Below are 18,765 nucleotides of genomic sequence, written 5' to 3' on the forward strand. Positions count from 1 at the left end.
TTAATGTTGCTTTTGAGTAAAAATTCCATGCATTACTGTTCTCAATGGTAAAGTTATTTTATTCAAATTTAAACAATATAAATACGACAACGCCATAATAAATAACCACAACCGGTTTGTCTTATTGTTGATCCAATTTCAGATTGATTGCGCGGAAAATGATAATTGGTACTATTTAATACTTTCTAGTGATGATGAATGTTTCTCCCTTGATTATTTTATGCAATTTCATATTGTTGTGTTTCTGGATTCATTAAAACGAAATGGCTGTACTGTCACTTTATTATATGAAGGGCAAATATTATGACAGTTTAAGCATCTTCTCTTACATTGATGGTTTTATTTGTTAAAGAAATAGCATTATGTCGAAATATGTGAACGCATCTTTCTTTTGCCGCCGAAAAAGAATCTATTATAAACCATATGAATCGATTAATGTTCATTCTTATGAGTTTTGGATTATTAGAGTGACTATACGCCAGGCAGCTTGAGTTTCATCCCCTTACATTTCATAAATAGAAGGACAATACAAATATACGACATATCAAACAAATAATGAAGTATAATACAAAAACCGTTGTGAACCTGTATTAAGCAGCCATCTATGGGAAGCAGCAGATCTGACCAATTAGTGCAGGTGGCTGCTTAATAGAGGTGCATTTGCACTTTATAAGGTCATTTTGGAAATCAAAATTGTGCTTGCTTATGACAAGTGTTTGAAAACAGGGTGGCTACTAACACAGGTTGTACTGTAGTTATTTCAACGTATGAATTTTCAAAGATTAGAACGTCTAAATGTGTAACTGTGTCCTAAATAATGTGTATGGTATCGCCGTATTGTTGTACAAATGCATAATTTATAGTATTCATAAATAAACATTAAATTAAGAAAAATCAAAGCAGGTAATACAAACTATTGTTTTCAATGATCATGTTTTCCACAAATATTACACTCTAAGACAATGCACAATTTTACACAAAAATACTGCAACATGCTTAAATTGGCAATAATTCTAACGCTTTATTAATCTGTAAAGGATTTAAACACACATGGTAGGCATATATTCAATTCACGAAACTAGTTCCATTATAGTTTGCGCATGTGGTTAATTTTCCAGCATTAGGTAGAATTCTCGAGTATAACAGCATTGAGACAATCAGTTTACTTGTATAGTGGGTATTTCTAGGTTTTATTGTAAATTATTTTATATAATAGGATATTGATAATATGATTTACTGTTCATAGTATTAAGTGTTTATTTTTTCCTATTAGTAGACTTCTACGCTTCTCTCCGGGATATTCACAAATATGCATTAAACACGTAATCAAACCAGTATTATGTCTAAATGTCTGAACTCGTATCCTTTCTTCTAATTTCAATCAATGTTATCCAAATGAAAGATCTACAATCACAAAGGTATTCAAATAAAAACATTGTATTTACTGCATGTAAATAGATTTAATTCGGAACTTGCACGCTGTGGGTTTTTCGATTTCTGAGCGCACGGGAGGTACAAACATTGTCATTAATACAGTAATGACCCAGTAACGTCGATATCCGATTTGCTTCCCATTCAGTAGTGGATAATACGTATTTAAACGACAGTAGTGTTTCTTTTAGGAAATGTCAAAATTCAAGTATTTTGTTGTAATAATATTATTATTATCATTGATAATTACACATAACAAATCTAATAAAATTAAACACGATCGAGATTAGTTCATTTAAAGAAAAAATGATTAAATCATGGTATTTTTTATCAACTATAACGAACGTTTGAGCAGAAAAGTGGTGTTGACTATCAGCGATAAGAGAATTATTGATTCATTCTCTTTTAAATATGCTAGTCAGCTTTTGTTTGTACCTAACGCGTGTGCTCAAACATCGGAAAAACCCAGACATGAGAGTTCCGAATAACAACTATTGTCAGCACTTCGACTGTTCGGCATTTTTATTAAAACGTGGCAACAAATATGAAGAGATGGTGCATATTAAACATTAGAAATATCATATTAATCATTGTTAAAAAAGTTGGGATGTGTGGCTTATTCGTCAACATTTTCTTCAGAAAACGACGGACGTTATTTCCCAAAACTCACCGAATGCGTACAAAGGACAACAAACACAACGCCAAAAATTTATACAAAATAAAATTAAACGGCGATAAAACATAGATCTATTTAAGCTTTGAATTCGTTTTACATGTGCGAAATGTTCATGAGCTATTTTAGTGTTACCGGTATCTTTGTTTTAAAGCGTCATTATTGTAGTTTATGCTTATGTCATAGACCATATATCATACATTGTATTTTACGAGAAAAATAAATGCGTATGATGATCAAAATAAAATGCGTCCGGATAGTTTGAAGTTAATACCCTAGTGACAGTGATGCAACAACAACTTCACCAGAACAAAGAAGAAAACAAACATGGGATATAGCTAAAAGGTATGGTGCTAACTAAAACGGTGTATGAATGCTCCCTTATGCTGGAAATTGTTTACACAATGTCCTTTAAAACAGATATTGATATAATATGTTAATAATAATAATAGTTTTCGTAATGCGAATACATGCTAAAAATATAATTTCAAATGTGTGAGTTTTATGCTTTTAAGAGGACGCATCAAGTCACTGGTTTGACCATCCGTTTCCTCGCCATTTCGTCTGTTCGTTCCGTCCCTAATCAATTCCAGAAACTATTGAATCCGTTGTATTCAACTATAACACATCGTGACTACCAAGAGGAGATGCGGATTAAGTATTATCGTTCCGGGTCAATTATATCCATCTGACTTATGTACTTTGAATATTTCTGCAATATACATAAACATTCAACGCCAGTTCTGAGAAACAACTTAACGGTTTTATGGAACTATAAACAGCCTTAAGTACAATATATGATGCGCATTTCTACATGTAGCTCCGGGGAAATGATTTATGTTTGAGTAATTGCTCTTTAAAGATTTCTACATTTTACATAATACTTTTTCTTTTCTACATTAATTCAGGTAACTTTATTGTTGAGGCATAAAAAAACAACTCTACAAATGTTACATTTTCCAACCAATTTGTACGTGAAAGGGATCTATTGGTGTATCAGACAACAATATATAATATTGAATGCCTATTCTTTCATTAAAATGGACAACAACAAAAACGCATTAACATATTAGCAAATAGAAAAAGATCAAGTTAAAATATGCATTCCGAACGAATGCATACTGATAGATTAACACATCTGAATGCTCTACTGTGATCAAAATAATTGGTATTGTACCGCCGTATTTTTATGTGAATGCATATAGTACTCATGAATATACATTACATTCAGATAGTGTATATTTACTTCAATGCAGATGTGTCCCACTAATGTACACTCTAATTATTAACGAACAATTCACACACAAATACTGCTAAATGCTTGATAATCTAAGTTCATAGAAATACCCAAAACGTTGATTGGGCAGTGGGTTGTCATTATTACTCATAATAAGTTATGATAACTGGCATTACGAGAAGACTGATTTGAAGTACAGCTTTATATATAAGAATTGTAATGAAAATTTTCAAGCATTCAATACAGAATATTTATTTCATTTATAGTTGTATGAAGTTACGTTTGGTAAAAATGTTAGAAATTACAATTAGCTACATATGCATTTTGTTTTATGAATTGAAAATTGCAAATTATTCATAATTATTTCCAAACACAACTTTCTAGTTATCAGCATAACAATGTGATGATAGGCTACGTTGGTGTGTATTTTTAAGTTTGTTAGGTCCCCCCCCCCACGCGTAAAAAAGTGTTTGTTTCAACTAATATTGCCAAAAAGGAGGATATGTACGTCGGCCTAACGTTTTAATTTGACAATTGTGTTACACTATATTTTATACTATACACACGCTATTTTGAAACGTCAAAAAAATTGTTAAGGGTCGGTTGCAAAAAATAGGGACGGTCGGATCAGTGGAAAACAAACAACTTGATAAAGCTTTTGTGCGGACCAAGCTCAAGTCCCAGCTCTCCTATCTATTCAGTGTACACTCATGAAAGTTGGGCTAACGTTTGAAAGATTTTCAGCAACTTTAAATGAAAGATATTTTGATGTCGTCTTGTGCTGTGGGAGCGGTGCGGGGTACCCGGAGGAAACCCCCCCTTGTTCGGTATGATGACCACAAACAAAGCTCAAATGCACCAGGAGCAGGAATCAAATCCGGGTCGCCTAAGTGATAAGCGAGTGTGCAAACGAGCGTTCCGATAAAACGATAAAGATTAATACATTTTACCCGACGGCATTTTCCGGTTTTCCACGAAGAACGCGATAACGTCCGACGAATTTTCTTTTATGTTTGACACAAGTGAGTGCATACTTATAAATGTTTCATTTAATGGTTGGTTGATTGATATATCGATTGGTTTATAATTACAAATCAAATGCAGCTACTGAAGATGTAGACTTCTTTTCATTTTTTATACGCAAATCTCCACATCGCTGTTTGACAGGAAATAAACTAATGGTGCACTGTTACTTAAAATAAAATTTAGCATAAAAACAAAACATGCGTATCATAATTTCGTTCTCGATTGGTGATAATTCATAGCAATAAAGTGGAAGGCTACTCAAAAGTATGAGTTTAAATGCCCACATCTTCAAAAGAAACACAAACAAAATGTGCCGATTTCAGTTTACATAACTGGAAATAAGCACCAATTTGTAAGACAGGAACGATGAAATGAAACTACGAACTAGTGTCAACTACGTCCCTTCTTTTTAAAAAAGATTTAAGAATATAGCATCATAAAGTTAATATTTCAGATCATCATCGCGCAAATACAGGAATAAGCAGCAATAATGGGTGTCAAAGATCCATATTACATAGCTTGGTTGTTTATGTGACTTCAAAAAAATTGAAAATAAATCAAACACAAAACACCAGAGAGAAAAATATTAATACAATTTAACGCTTTAAACCCGATGACCTATGCATGTAGACTTAAACAGTTGAAAGTATGTTCGTATGAAGCAATATAGAAGCGATGAAGTAAAAAAATTCAATGTAGCCAAGAACAGTGAAAGAGTATCGTATGACGCAATTGAGAAGCGATGACACGATGATGTGAAAAAAATCTAGGGGCAGTACTGTAAAATAAAAAATAAAAATATTAAAGGGGCGGTACTGTACAATCGCAATACCAATAAAACCAGCTTAGGTGATTGAATATTTAAGAATCAAACATATAAAATGGTAATTCCATTAATAATTCCAAAATTTTAAGAGAAGAAATATATAGTGAATCAAAACCCAACAAGCATGTGTTTAAAAGTACGTTCACATCACATCCGTTTGATAAAAATGAGTTAATTAAATAGAAAAGTTTAATATAAACATTTTCTTAAAGATATTTTAATTTGCGAACATCAAAACATCTCCATAAAATGATGGGTGTGAAATTCAATTAGTTAGATGCCATTTTAAAGAAACATTATAGTTTGATATTAAATCATCATACGTTGAGTAAATTTTAGCGAATTTACTTCGTAGGTTACTCCGTAGAATACTTATTTTATCTTGTTTAAACTTTAAACACCTTTACTTGCATCTTTGCACGCCTACTGCATACCCATATTTGGAAATCTAGATGAATTATGGAACGTTCATATACCCCAGCGGTTCAAATAAACAGGACAAAAGCCGAGCGTGGGGTGGTTTTGAAAAAAATCAGTATATTTTTTAAAGCATGCAAAGCCTACCTACACATTTGCATGTAGTTCAGTGAAATGATGCTGATTAAGAAAATTATACATTATATTATATTTGGAAAGGTTCCCAATACGCGTGCGCTATACCTTAAGCAGAGTAGATTCTCCTAAACCTTTTACATCTGATAAAGGTCCAAAGTTCTCATTTAGAGAGTTTGTCTGATTTTGCAAAACAGTGAAATACTTGTCTTGGCTGGGCTGGTCAAGGCACGGCAGTTAGATAAGAACAAAGCATATCACGGCATGCTGGGCGAGATTAGCAGGTAAGGGAAAGCTTGGGACAGACAACGACATGGAAGGTCACGCAAGGGAAGGGAAAAAATATGTTGGACAGGCTTTGTCGGAACAGACAGGACAGGGCCTGGGATACCTTAATATTCGAATTCCCAATACCTAGCTTGGTATTATTACTTGGATCGATATTCATTTAAGTTCGAATACCCAATACAATGGAAGAAACTTCCCGTTCGGGAAACTAGGGGAATCCCAATATTGGTTTCCTGATCGGGAAACTCATAGACAAAATTTGCATTTTTATTCCCGATCGGAAAATAAAACAGCAATTTTATGGTGGGTTCAGAAAATGGGCTAAGGGAAACTTTAAGATACAAAAAAATCTGTTTTTAACAACGCCTTTCTGTAGAGGAAATACATGTGTAATTTTTTACCGTGAACATTTTGTTTAAGTCCATGGTTTTCTTTCAATAAAGTTGCGAACTTTGTATGATCTACGTAAAAATGTTAATGTCAGTGGTTTCCCGAATTAGAAACCAAATTTCCTGATCGGGAAACTATCAGAATTGACTGAATTGCTGTTCATGCTTGTGGACTTTATCTAGCACTGACAATTGCTCTTTTCTACGAAAGCCTATAAAACCACTTAAACTTTAAATAAAAGAGTGCAAACATGTATTAACGCAAAAAAGGCGTTTCTATGCAAATAAACACGTAATATCGAAAACAAACGCATTATAACGTTAATAAACGTGTAATAACGCGAAATAAAGGCATACTAGTTCGAAATAAATGCGTACAAAATCTACAAAAGGCGTAATAACGCAAACTTAAAGGCGTACAAACGCTAAAAATGTCGTAATAACGCCAAACTTAAAGGCGTACATACGCTAAAAAGGGCGTAATAAGGTAAAGAAAAAGGCGTACAAACGCTTAAAAAAGGCATAACGTCAACCTAAAAGGCGTACAAACGCTAAAAAGGCATAATAACGCAAACTAAAAGCGTACAAACGCTTAAAAGGGCGTAATAACGCCAAACTGAAAGGCGTACAAATGCTAAAAAGGCGTAATAACGCAAACTAAAAGCGTATAAACGCTCAAAAAAGGCGTAATAACGCCAATTATCAAAGGCGTTCAAACGCTTTAAAAAGGCGTAATAACGCCTTGTGCACTATGTAAAGTGATGGCTTCTTTGAAGACGTTAATTCAAATCAAAGCGTTATGAGTACATTTGAGTTTATTGAATTTGTAAAGACAATTTCAGTCTTTCTGGAAATCGTCCCTGAAAGTCAGCATAGGCAACCGACATTTGTACAGATTCAACTTATTGTCATCCCCTATGAATGGATTGGTTTTATACGGAATACTCGATAGTGCGACGATGCTGTTATTGTAACCATCCACACCGGAAGGCGACAGTACGATGGCGATAACACGTCATAATGATGTTGATAACGCGACAGTTCGATTATGAAAACGCAATATCACGAAATTTCGCGTTTTCGTTATCAAGGTACTATCATCGTGATTGCGCGTTTGCATCGTACTAATATCGAGTATTGCGTTTAAGATCAACCCGTTCATAGGCAATATCCATATCAGGATTGCGTACATTTGCCCGTTTGCAATTAGTAAGACAGCTTGATTTCAATTTTCAATCTTAAGCATCATGGCTAGATTGTTTTCATTTATAAACCGAAATGAAATATACAAGTTTATTTGTATGTGATGAATGCAAATTACAACTGAAAAAAAACGAAAATTACATCTTTGTCATCAATTTAATTATTTAGAAACGTACAGTTTAAACATAAATTTGTGAAATCAAGATATACGCAAAATATCTTTTTTCAAATGTATTTCTTGTTCAACATAACCAGAGATGACACATTTTCAGTTAAAATACAGTTTTAACTTGTGTCACTCGTAGTACGATACGTAATGCTGCTTGAGCGATGAAACTGTATAAACATATATTAACCAGCATGTGCACTTGCGCATCCGGATATTTTGGATAATGTTTACGTATGCACAGTTATGGCCCATATTTAGCAAAAAAGGACTGTAAAACTGTGTAACACGTAAATCTATAGTAGTTTTGCTAGATGATTGATACTTAACAAACACATTTTCAGCATGTAAATGTAGGCACTTTAGTATCTTGATGCATTTAACATGTAAACATATTTAAGGACCCTTTTTGCAAAACGACAACAACAACCCAATAGCATTAAAGTCTTTTTTCGCGTATAAAACAAAAACTGTGTAACTGCTAGTTCGATTATGCGTGTCTTATATTAATATTAATCACCACGTGTTTTCCGTATTCAATTAGTGTTCAATGCTCCTGCTGCATAAATTGTCGCAAGTCATCTACGTTAAACGCGATGTAAAAGAGCTACGCCCAATTAAAGAAACACTATTTATATTCTAAATCACTCATCCAGGAACATAGCTATTATATGACATATATTTATACATTGCAAAGGTATCATAATTATTGTTAAAAACATTTGAATTTATTAACAGTGGGCAAAAAAGAAAGATACGTCACAGAAAATAAAGTGTTTTTACACGTCAAAATATTTAGTCACACATATCGTTGTAGACGATTTAATCCTAATAGAATTAGCTGTCGTAAACATACACTTGGAAACTCTTCTAACGCAACACTTTGCAAACATGAATATCTCAGTCATTAGTAAAAAATATGATTTAAACGTGTACTGTCGCCTTGCTATGTGGATGGTTCCACTAACAGCATCGTCGTACGTTTAAGCAATAGGCATAAAATCAACCCATTCATAGGGGTTTGTACTACCAGGATTCCGTACACATGTCTGTTGCCTATTCTGGCTTATAGAGACGATTTCTAGACAGACATAACTTGTCTTTACCAAAACAATAAATTCAACTGTATCCATAACGTTTTGGTTTGATTTAATGTCTTCAAAGATGCCATCACTTTATATTGTACAAAAGGCTTTATTACAACTTTTTAAAGCGTTTGTACGCTTTTGAAATTGGCGTTATAACGCCTTTTTAAGCGTTTGTACGCCTTGAAGTTTGCGTTATTACGCCTTTTTTATTATTTGTTCGCCTTTTAGTTTGGCGTTATAGCACCAGTTTTAGCGTTCTAGCGTTATTACGCCTTTTAAGCGTTTGTACGCCTTTCAGTTTGGCGTTATTACGCCTTTTTGCGTTATTACGCGTTTATTAGCATTATATTGCATTTCTTTGCGTTATTACGTGCTTGTTATCGTAGTTACGCCTTTATTTGCGTTAATACGTGTTTGTTATCGTAGTTACGCCTTTATTTGCGTTAATACGACTTCGAACTATTTTTATGTCCCCGACCACTATATTGGGGGACATATTGTTTTTGCCCTGTCTGTTGGTTTGTTGCTTTTTTGTTTGTGTGTGTGTTTGTTTGTTTGCGTCAAACTTTAACATTTGCCATAACTTTTGCAATATTGAAGATATTTACGCAACTTCATATATGGCATGCATGTGTATCTCATGGAGCTGCACATTTTCAGTGCTGAAAGGTCAAGGTCAATGTCATCCTTCAAGGTCAAAGGTCATATATATGGGTCAAAATCGCTCATTTAATGTACACTTTTGCAATATTGAAGATAGCAACTTGATATTTGGCATGCATGTGTATCTCATGGAGCTGCACATTTTGAGAAGTGAAAGGTCAAGGTCAAGGTCATCCTTCAAGGTCAAATACTAAATATATGGGGACATAGTGTTTCACAAACATATCGTGTTTTTTTTAATAATTTTTAGTGGTACTAATGGACTTTCGTTCTTTTCTGATGTTAGTTATTTGGACAATTTTCTGAGTAGGCTAAATTTTCCAGTATGTATGCATAGAGCTGGTGTCACATTGTTAAGGAAATTGGCCGCCTTCAACTTTTGATGCCATGTTTGTGTTTATGTCTAGAAATTATGCATGTATACATTGACTGGATACATATGTACTTTTTCCTGATTAGGAAACTATTTTTCCCAATCAGGAAACCACTGAAACTGTCAATTCCGATAGTTTCCCGATAGGGAAATTTGGTTTTCTAATTCCGGAAACCACTGATTTTACCATGTTTACGTAGATTATACAAATTTTGGAACTATATTGAAAGAAAACCAGGGCCTTAAAAACAATTTGCACGGTAAAAAATTAGATATGTAAGTCCTCTACAGAAAGAAAGTGTTGATTTTTTGTATATTAAAGTTTACCCCAAGCCCATTTTCTGAACCCACAATAAAATTGCTTTTTTATGTCCCGATCGAGAATAAAAATGCAAAGTTTGTCCATGAGTTTCCCGATCAGGAAACCAATATGGGGATTCCCCTAATTTCCCCGAACAGGAAGTTTCTTCCACTTCAATACCCAGCAGGGTATACGACCTTGGCTCAATATTTGCAATAGTTTGAATACCCAATACCCAGCATGGTATCCGAACTTAGCTTGATATTTGCTCAATTTCGAATGTCCGATAGCAAGCTATGTATTCGTCTATGGCCTGATATGTGCTTAAGTTCAAATGTCCAATTTACAGATGATTATTCGACCTTGGCATGATATTCGTTCAAGTTCGAATTTGGCTCGGTATTCGCTAAAATTCAAATACCCAATATGCAATCGTGTATTCAATGTTCGCTATATATTTGATTAATATAAGTTCTGGATTTAGAATAACCAGACCCGATAAAATGAAACCAGATCAAGTATAAAGTACATATCTTGCTTTATCAAAAAGCTTTAGAGATAGTTAAATTGAGTTTATCATTCAGATTATCGTCAGAAGCAGGAATAAGGTTGTAAGAGGAGGGAATTATGTACAAAGCTTGGTTGTCTATGCCCATCTATAGCCCCACACAAAAGTAAAAGTTAATTTGTTTAAATTGGATAAAAATCAAAAAGCCAATTACAATTAAAATATTATAGCTAAAAACAAGATTCATAATGCGAAAAGAAGTTTAATCAGAAATAATCAAACGATATGATCTACATACGTCAGTAAGAGTAAACATTATTCGACTTTGACGTATACGACACCGCGCTCCTCTTGACATCTGATGCCTTCTAATTTGTAAACGATGTGCTCTCTAAAGCAATCTCTTGCACGATGGTAACATAACATTCACCTCTGTGTTCGGCTCGGAAAGAAGTCCGTACCAAATAATGTGATTTTAAGTCACATGATCAAAACATTCAAAGTGACACATCAATTAAAATGCGCATTTTAGAATAACTACTTTAAGTGCTGTATTTCAAGAATAAAAATGGACTTAAACGTGTCACGTATTATTCAATATAGGGTGTACACAACAATGCATAAACAGTTGAATCTGTGTTAAGCGACCACATATGGGAGGCAGCAGAACTGACCACTTACAGCAGGTGGCTTCTTAATAGAGGTGCATTTGCACTATAAAAGGTCATTTCGGATATTAAAATAATGCCTGCTTATGAAAGGTTTTTGCTTAATAGAGGTGACCGCTAACACAGGTTGGACTTAATGAACTGTAATTAAGTTGCCCACGCTAATTGCTTTTTGATCGTTACCAGATGAGAATATGAGTTCCTTGCTTAGTATCTCGCTTATGACGTAGTAGAAAATAGTCGTATAATGAACATCATATGTCAACATCAATTTTACCGGCGAGAGCGCAATTAAGTAAGTAGCCAGTTCCCGATTTTGCTAGTTTGTCCTGTCTTAGGTAAGATATGTAGCCAGTATTTAGATGTATATAAAGTTGACAGGCGAACTATCGCTTAATGTGGTTTCTACCAGTAAATTCGGTATATATATATATAGAGAGAGATGGCTTAAATCTGTTAAATGGTTAGTCAGACATACCTGAGAGGAGAGGATTAATTTAAGTACAAGTCACAGGACAAGTCAAACCTCGACCAGACACTGATAAGCTGTCCACTGCTGCTCTCTCATCTGCCATAACCATTTTGAAGCTGATTGTGCTTGCCTGCAGACATCTGCTATTGCCCGTCTCCTTGCTAAGTACTCTGTAGGCCTTCACGACTGAATGCCCTGCGAAGCCCCGACTGTCAACCTCCACTGGGAGGTTTCAATTATCTCATCCTTGTCGTTGGCAAGCATCAAGTAGTGGCTGGTAGTTGACCTTCTTTCTCTCGTGTTCTTCCTCCATTCGCTCTTCCCATGGCACTGTCAGTTCTAGATGATATGCTATGATGTGTATTTTCTGGAAACATCCTGGACATTTATTCAAAACTAGAGGGCCTGAAAGACCCAAAGTCGCTCAGCTGAGATACAAAGGAACTGACCTTCTCAATGCAGCCCCAGTTATCATTAGAACAAATCTTCTGACCAGGTTTCATGCAGAGTAAACTATAAACGTAACTTTTAGAGTGCTAACAAGGTTTTACAATAGCATATTAGGATACATTCCCCGATCCCTGGCGGCTATGTTTTTCAACAGACAGGAACTATGATTTAACTGATTCAAGATAGCATTACAGCAACATTTCTGACCAAGTATTATGAAGATTTGACAATAAATGTGACTTTACGAGTGTTAACAAGTTTTTACTATAGCCATAAAAGGAAAAATGCTCAGCCCCCCATCTCCTGGCGGTCATGTTTTTCAACCAACCGGAACTATTTTCAAACTCGTCCAAGATATCATTGGGACAAATCTTGTGACAAAGTTTCATTAAGGTCGGACAATGAATGTGGCCTCTAGAGTGTTAACAACGTTTAACTAAAGTAGTATAAAGCCATAGAAAAAAGTGCCCGCCCCATTGAGGCCATATTTTTCAAGAAACCGGAACCATTTTCGAACTCATCCAAGAAAGCATTAGAACAAATGTTCTGACCAAGTTTCATAACGATTGGACAATAAATGTAATTTTTAGAGTGTTAACACGTTTTTACTATAGCCATATACGGAAAAAGCCCGCCCCCTGGTGGCCATGTTTTTCAACCAATTCGTCCAAGATATTATTGAGACAGATCTTCTGAGTAAGATTCATGAAAATGGGACAATATATGTGGCATCTAGAGTGTAAACAAGGTTTTACTATAGCCATATGTAGCCATATAAGGCAAAAGGCCTCGACTCTGGTTGCAATATTTTTCAACAGACCAGAATCATTTTGGAACTCAGTAAAGATGTCATTGAGACGTATGTTCTGCCAAGTTTGATGAAGATCGGACCATACATTTGGCCTCTTTGGTGTAAACATGGTTTAAATAAAGCCATATTAGGAAAAATGCCCCGCCATATGGTTTGCAACTTGAACCATTTTCGAACTCGTTCAAGATATCATTGAGACAAATATTGTGACTAAGTTTCATGAAGACCGGACGATGAATGTGGCTTGAAGAGTTTAAACAAGGTTTTATAATAGCCATATATAGCCATTTAAGGAAAAACACCCCGCTGGTGGCCATGTTTTTCAGCCAACTGGAAGATTCGAACTCGTCCAAGATATCATTGGGACAAATATTGTGACCAAGTTTCATGAAGACCGGACAATGAATGTGGCTTGAAGAGTTTAAACAAGGTTTTATAATAGCCATATATAGCCATTTAAGGAAAAACACCCCGCTGGTGGCCATGTTTTTCAGCCAACTGGAAGATTCGAACTCGTCCAAGATATCATTGGGACAAATATTGTGACCCAGTTTCATGATGATTCGACAATTAATGTGGCCTCTAGAGTGTTAATAAGGTTTCACAATTAGCCATATAACGAAAAATGCTCCGCCCCCTGGGGGTCCTGTTTTTCAACCAACCGGAATCATTTTCGAACTCGTCCAAAATATCATTTGGACAAATCTTCTGACGAAAGTTCATAAAAATCAGACAATAAATGTGGCCTCTATAGTGTTAACAAGGTTTTACTATAGAAATATATAGTCATATTAGGAAAAATGGCCCGCCCCCTGGCGGCAATGTTTTTCAAGCAACTGTAACCATTTTCGAACTCGTCCAAGATATCGCAGAGACAAATGATCTGACCAAATTTCATTAAGAATATACTATAAATGTGTCCTCTATAGTGTTAACAAGGCAACTGTTGATGCCGCACGACGCACAACGGACAAAAAGCGACCATAAAAGCTCACCATTAGCAAATTGTGCTTAGGTGAGCTAAAACCAACACCAACTCCCAATAAAGAGACAAGACATTTTTTCCCCATGTTCAGTAAAGTGTCAACAACAAGCATGAAAAATTCAGTCCTTGAGTAAAATCATGAAGAGTTCAAATGTGCAAAAGTGATTATTCGTGACCATTAATTCTACAGAAAAAGTTAAGTTGTTTCATTCCTGCACTGTTCTGCTTGCCCAAACCCAGAACGTAATACACCCGCTTTTCAACAAAATGGTTTTCCATTTGAAAACCACCTACTGCATTATTTCAGTGAGAAGATATCCAGGAAGTCAGTTGTACCCCTAATAAATTGTTTTGTTTTGCCTATTTGTGTGCGGTTCATGTGCGCACACACATAATCTATTCTTTTTCCACAATCTTATAGCCTAAATTCACAAATGTGATCATTGATAAAAAATAAGGAATTTTAGGCAATTCCATCAATGCTTGTATTGTTGTATGCGTAATAAAATGACATTTGTCAAGTGTTTGTTAATAAGATGTAATTAAATACATGAATAGTACGAGTTATTATTTGATTATTGCTTTTAGTTCCTTTTATAATACTGAAATCTTTTCAAACTTTTAGGATTGATTTTAAATAAACAGTGACACCCACTCTCTTTCATGGTTAATATTTTTGTTAATTGTTATTATGATTTTATATATCATGTCATCTTTGTTTGCATGTATTATACTGTGTTTGTTGTGTATTGAGTCTATTGACACCACTAGTGTTATTCTTTTGCATTTAAATATGTGTGCCTGTATGCATTGATAATGAAAGTGACTACATTTAAGAGCCATTCTACAGAAAATGTCCTTTTTTAAACATAACAAAGGAACAAGAGCTTTGTTTGTGAAACACAATGCCCCCTATTGCGCCTCTTCGAAGCCATATATTTGACATTTGACCTTGAAGGATGACATTGGCATTGACCTTTCATCACTCAAAATGTGCAGCTCCATGAGATACACATGCATGCCAAATATCAAGTTGCTATCTTCAATATTGCAAAAGTTACGACAAAGGTAAAGTTTAAGGACAGAATGACGTACAGAATGACAGACAGACAGGCCAAAAACAACATAATTCCCGATCATTCAATCCGGGGGCATAAAAATCCAAGTTTTAGAAGTAATAAATTTATTTGTGTTATTTAATATGTGTACTCTTTATCTGTGGAAAAATAACAACTGCAACGATAACATTTCAATATTATTGCTGACTATCAAATAAATTCACAGTAATGTTTACATTTTGTCACTACCGTAACATTAATTAAAATTCATATGTGTTTGCAATAATAATTGTTTTCATATCGATGTTTGATATCAGTCCAATTAACGTCTTAAGTACTTTTTGTCTATACCTTACTTCAACCAGATTATTATTAAAACTTGAAAATCTAACCATTAAATGACAACAATGTACAATAAGTGAAAAAGTCTGTCTTTATAATTTTCTTTAAAATTCCATATATTGCAAAGCACCGGTCACACTTTGGCATATACTTACATATGACTTTGTTTATTGAAGTCAATTACTTTTCGAGGTGATGTATGCAATCATTTGTCACTATTCAGTTAAACTGATGCCGTTACGGAAGTCAAGTTAATGTTACGGTAGTGACCAGTTGTTACGGTAGTGAAAAGAAATGAAGCATGTCTTTAAAGAAGTTAAAATAAGTAAATTAAGCCCAGTCGAATATTCTCCAAGAACTCCTCTACAAAGAGGTATGAAAATTTAATAAATAGATGCTAGCTTCTATCTTTTTATTGATAAAACAGTATCTTATTCTTAATAAACGTTCATCATGCGTTTCGTTACGTCTCCGATATTGTATTTTATCACATGCTTGACGTCGTGGGAGTTTAATAGTCATTACGTTTTTTTTCATAATAAACTCGTGTCATAACACTTTTACGTGACGTCTCTCTTAGTGCACGGACGTCGATTCAATTTGCCGCGTTAATATAGGGAAAAGAAAGACTTAATGTCAATATTTATAAGCAATAAGATTGAACATGTGATAAAAAGAATAATACATGAGTGTCTTTTGACATTGAATTTAATAAACTCGTTGAATAAAATTATAAAATGCTCGGCAGAGCCTCGCAATCAATTTATCAGTGTATCGAACTCGTTTAATAAATTCAATATGAAAAAAAAAACATGTAAAATCCTCTATGTCCGATATTATGTTGTCGGTCAATATCTTTACGTCATTAATGTTTACTATGTTTGTTCAAACCAATTTAAAATAAAATTTGCATTCTGTATTTCGTTATTTTTAGTCTAAAACAATAGAACCAACAACTATTTTTCACAAACAAACAAAAACCCACATGTATTTAATAATCATGAACAAATGTTTTAGAACATTAAATTAAGTTCCATACTAAAGTTATTGAATTCGTTGAATAAAATAATATTTTGCTAGCCAGAGGCTCGCGCTCTCGGTGTTCTAAGCCTCGCAACTTCTCGCTATTCAACGCTAACCTAGTATTCTCTATATATTTCATTGACATGCAACCAATTTACAAAATTGTAGTGCCTTTTTCAAAAGAGTTCCTTTTCTCTTCGGTATTAAAAGCGATTTAGCGATCGCACCCATGCTTTTTGTAATTTATTCCTGCATCCTATGTGTGTTTGCAACATTTTGGCGCATTTCAGTGGGGATTACGTTGAAAGATGAATGGTTGGGGTGCGCTGATTGAAGTGCGGCGCTTTTGTCGAAATTTCACCTTCAAAACTCTATTTTCCAAGGGTGCTTTCCTTTGGGCGAATTTTAATTTCTTAGAAGTTGAGAGACCATAATTTTTTACTGCATTTATTGAAAGAGGACAGCTTTATCTTTAAAATGATACCAGTCTTGAACAATTTTTTATATATAGGAGATACAAGAAAAATGCTTTGAAAGTTGGCAGTTTTATAATGGGACCCTGTGGGAAATGGAATTAGTGTAATATAACCTGTCGAATTTTTCAAAATGGCGCTGACGATGAGTGGGAAATCATTGTGCGAAATAACTCGTTTAGTGTTAATAATACGTGCATTTTACGGTTGATAAATGATCGGATAAATCAAAAGAAAGGTGAGTGATGAGTTTATGACAGTTGCTACTTCCTTGTTTTATTTTAATTTGTTAGAAATTGCAGCAAAATAGATAACCGGTGAAGCGTGAGAATTGCAAGACCGTGAATTTCTAAAGGTCACAATATACTAAAAGATTTTCTACACAAATTCAATATAAAAGCAATAACTTTAACAAAAAATAAAGTCAAACTTTCGCAAATAGAGACCCATATAAACATACCTTTTCTTAAAGAGCATTCCAAGCCGCAATGATTTAAACAATAAAAAAGATAGGTCATGCGTTTTGCAAGAAAGAACTCAACGCGAAACAACGGTCACTGTTTTACGGCCATCTGTTTATCAGCTCAGTGATTTTTTTTGCCCAAAATTACCGCCAATATTCGGCTGCTTCCCAATTGCTTTAAATTTACTTTTTTTCCCAAAAATCTGACCAAAATTTCCCCAAAAATAACTAAATTTTTCCAATAAAGCCAATAAGATTACAATGTCATTTAGCAATAATGTCGTACGAGTGCTGATCAAGCTTGTCCGAGTCGTCGCCGAACAACAACTGACTAACGTATTGTTCAGCAAATGTTGCCGAATACAATTTATTGCTGCTATCCTCATATCTCTATATAGCATGAACCAACAAGGGAGGCAACTCGTTATGTCACAATTTGACAGTGTATAAAAAGTGGTACTTAATTACACTACGCGACCCGTGATTTTTGCCTAATTTGCTAAGTCAAGGCGGGCATTTTGCTTTTTGGGTGGAAAATCACCGCGATTTCACGTGACTCGTCACTCCGACGTCGCGCGAGAGCAAGATAATCTTCGCGCTAAATCCCCTCAATGTTGTGGTGATTCGCTGCCATTCGCCGCAATTCGCCGTGATCGCAGTGACAACGATGACTCGCCAATTCATGCATAGAAACCGAATCGTATCGATAACTTTATACATGTACATAACGCTTCTAATGTTCACAATTATCCGATAATCCAACATCAAAAAAATAATCTTGAACATTTATGTCGGTAAATATGTTTGAGAATTTCATTAAAACAACCATATGACTACGCCATTTTTCAGAAGTGTAAAGAGTACAGCGCATAATGTGGGACACAGCTTTCATTGGACGAGCGTATTTAAATTTAGATTGATACAATACGATCTTACAAAAAAAACGTTTTATTGCGTCATACGCCTTCATGTAAAAAACGTTTTCCTCCTGGGAATTGTGCTATTAATGCATAATATTATCAAAACATTTTTTTCACACGTAAAGCGTTGTAACAAATTAATATACAATTCAAAACAAATATACCATAAGTATAAATGTTCCGTTAAATTCCCAAATGAGAATACAAATTTATAATCCGAAACACACTTCCGATGTTTTAATGTTAACACGACGTTTACAAATGCTTTCAATATAGTCGTCATGTATATTTCCCGACAAAAGAGCGCGAAAATTATGCGGCAATGCACAACGTCAAGGTATACGAGTGTGCAAGTATTGATTTTTTTATACAAACT

At 34.5% G+C, this 18,765-nt stretch overlaps 1 long non-coding RNA gene across 1 annotated transcript in view; it reads left to right on the forward strand.

Moving 5' to 3' along the window:
- The first annotated feature begins 17,122 nt into the window (after positions 1–17,122).
- Positions 17,123–18,765, forward strand: part of LOC127866862 (uncharacterized) — a 60,370-nt gene continuing 58,727 nt past the window's right edge. The window contains exon 1 of the long non-coding RNA XR_008043143.1: positions 17,123–17,244. This is a non-coding gene — a long non-coding RNA (uncharacterized LOC127866862). The remainder of the gene's footprint in view (positions 17,245–18,765) is intronic.

This window comes from Dreissena polymorpha, chromosome 2 (genome assembly GCF_020536995.1).
Source record: "Dreissena polymorpha isolate Duluth1 chromosome 2, UMN_Dpol_1.0, whole genome shotgun sequence".
NCBI classification, from domain to species: Eukaryota; Metazoa; Mollusca; class Bivalvia; order Myida; family Dreissenidae; genus Dreissena; species Dreissena polymorpha.